Genomic DNA, 2,985 nt, shown 5'->3' with positions numbered 1-2,985 from the left:
CCCCCATATCTGAGCCATCATTGAGTCATGCTGGCTCGTACTTCTCAATCTTTCCCATTTCTGTCCACTTCTCCCCATGTCTGCCTCTGCTGCCTCCATCCAAGTCGCAGCCATCTCTCACCTGAGCTTCCACAATGCCTCCCCTCCAACCAGTCTTCCTGCATCCCATGCTGCTAGGAGATGGAACCCCTGGCTCGGCCTTGGCCCTGGCCCTAGCTCTGCTTCTCTCGCTCTGCCAGTCTCTCCTTTCCTCTAACACCCCATTCTGGTGACCTGAGGCTTTTGCCCTGTCTGTGTCTCAGCTGCCCTTTCTGCAAAAACAAGAAATGCCGAGGCCCCAGAGTCATGAACTAGAGTGGGGCAGATGGAAGCCATGAGGGTGTGGAGACCTAGAGATGTGAGCAGCACACAGCTCACCATGCAGGAGCTGTCCAGGGACAGACAGGCCTGCAGGAGTTGGGGGCCTCTGCTTCCCCTCCTCAAGCTTCCTGGACAGCTTCAGCTACCAGCAAACTGAGAGATGTTAGTCTAATGTAACTAAATGCCAGCACAGGCTCCAGGGAGTTGTCTTTGAAGCTGCTACAGGTGTATAGGCAGCCCAGGCTGGTAGGGGACTAGAGGGGGCCTCGGTACCAGGTGTAGAGGCAGCCCAGGCTGATGGGGGATGAGAGGAGGCCTGGGCATTGGGTATGGGGGCAGCCCAGGCTTCTGGGGGGCAGGAGGTGAGCCTGAGCACTCAATGACTGTCCACAGGCCATGGAACCTGGAGTCCTGGGAGTTCGAGTGGTCTAGAGATCACTAAGGCAAGGATTTTAGCATTTTCTTCCCATGGACCCCTTTGGTTTAAAACTTACAGGCTCTTTCTCAGAAAAATGTTTCTAAATGCATAAAATAGAAATCCATAGGATTACTAAGGAAACCGATTATACTAAAATAGTTGTCAAGATGTGAAAATGAGAAATCTGTGATACAGTTATATTTTTATTTCATTTTTCAGTCATAATAAGATCTAACAGGAGGTCTAATAACTATCATAACCTTGAGGTAGTGATGAGCGTAAATGATATTTTGAGGTATCTCCAATAACTATAATGGCATACAAAAATATCTGATTCCTCCTGGTAACAAAGTCCCAGAGACTGCTAATGCTATTGTGGTTTATCGGCCATATTCGCAGTGGGAGAAAATGGTAACTTTTGGTTATTTTTTTCCCAGCCACACATTCACATTAAGAGCCCCTAATTTAGGGTGGTAACTTCACTTTACAGAGGAGGAAACTGGGGTTCCCTAAGGGCTACCCAGTGAGTTAGAGTTACAAGCAGGCTCTAGTGCAGGCCCCTCCACCCACTGTGCAGAGCCGCCTCCCAGGCCCGGAACTCCCCACATCCATCACATGGGGCTTCACTTCTGAGCCTGGGTTTCCTCACCTGTAAGAAGGGAGCACCCACACCCAGCTCTGTAGGCTGCTGTGAGGACAGAATGAGAAAAGGAGTAGAAGGGCTTTGCTACCCGACAGTGCTCTGCAACTGTGCACACCAGTGATGGAGGAATCAGTAATCATGAGGCAGTATCTCAGGGAAATAAAGGATGCAAAGATGGGGGACCCAAACCCTAATGCAAGCAGGGCTGAGACAACGGGACGGGGGACTGTGGTCGACTCTGAAAAGTGCCAGTGGAGGATGCTGGGTAGGAAGCTGGCTTTTTGTTGATAAATCTGAATGACAGAGTCTGGGTGTCTATCCCTTCCAAATCCCATGTTGAAATTTGATCCTTAGTGCTGAAGGTGGGGCCAATGTAAGATGTTTGGGTCAAGGGGGCGAATCCTTCATGGACAGCTTGGTGCCCTCCTTGCAGTATGAGTAAGTTCACATTGGGGAGCTGTTTGTTTAAAAGACCCTGGGCAACCTTCCTTCCTCTTGTCAAGGGATCACACCTGCTCCCCCTTGCCTCCTGCCTTGATGAGAAGCTCCATGAAGCCCTCACTAGAAGTTGATGCTGGTGCTATGCTAGTACAGTTTGCAGGACCAGGAGGCAAATAAACCTATTTTCTTTATAAATTACCCAGATTCAGGTATTCCTTTCTAGCAATGCAAAATGGACTAAGACACTGAATTTCTAGGACATGGTAGAAATCCACATTTTCAGCAAAATGTCCTGGTTTTTCATATTCAATCCCTTGATATTTATAACAGAACATGAGGCCCAAAATGTATCTCTAGGCTGTCAGTTTGCAGCCTCTGGGGTATACAGGGAGGGGAGGCCCACTGCCTGGGAAAGGAGAGGTGAAACCAGTCAGTTTCCCACGCAGACCAAGAGGGTCCTCATCCCACTGTGGCCCTGGAGCTCAGACAGTGCCTGGGCAGCGTGGGCATTCTTGTGAGAGCCACGAAAGCCTCCCAAAGTGACTGTTAGCTATGCATTTGTGCTCCAGCCCCTTGCTGCCAGGAGGCTGCCTGGCTTTTATTAATAACCCTAGATTATGCTCGCAGCACCTCCAGGTAAATAGAGACATTTCCAGGGTGTGTAATGTGGGTAATTCTAACAAAGGAACAGGTTTCCAAGTATAAATAGGAAGAGAAGATAAATAGGCAGAGACCCAAGTCTGCTTCACGCTGAGTTACAGGCTGTGAGCCACAGACTCAGAGAATCGCAGGTTCTCAGGGTTGGAGGGTGGGGAGCCAGGCCCAGAGAAGGGAAGAGAACTGTCAAGAGTCACATTCACGATTGGATAATTCTGACTTCTTACAGCATTGGTTTCCTCACCTGCAAACTGTCACAGAGCCACTCAGAGTCCCTCAAAACTGTCCTGGCCCTGACATTGCCTGCACTGTTTCCTCTGAGACCTGGCCCTTCCCTCTGCTATCTGGCCATCTCAGACTTGACCTTCAAGATGAGCCTGGGGCAGCTTGTGCTGACTCCTGCAGGCAGGCACTGACGTGACCTTGCTCAGTGGGATGGAACTTGGCCCCTGTGGCTCCATCCCAC

This window comes from Otolemur garnettii, unplaced genomic scaffold, assembly GCF_000181295.1.
Source record: "Otolemur garnettii isolate 467f Iridium unplaced genomic scaffold, OtoGar3 scaffold00001, whole genome shotgun sequence".
Lineage (NCBI taxonomy): Eukaryota > Metazoa > Chordata > Mammalia > Primates > Galagidae > Otolemur > Otolemur garnettii.
The sequence above is the reverse complement of the archived record's forward strand: the minus strand, read 5'-3'. Positions refer to the sequence as shown.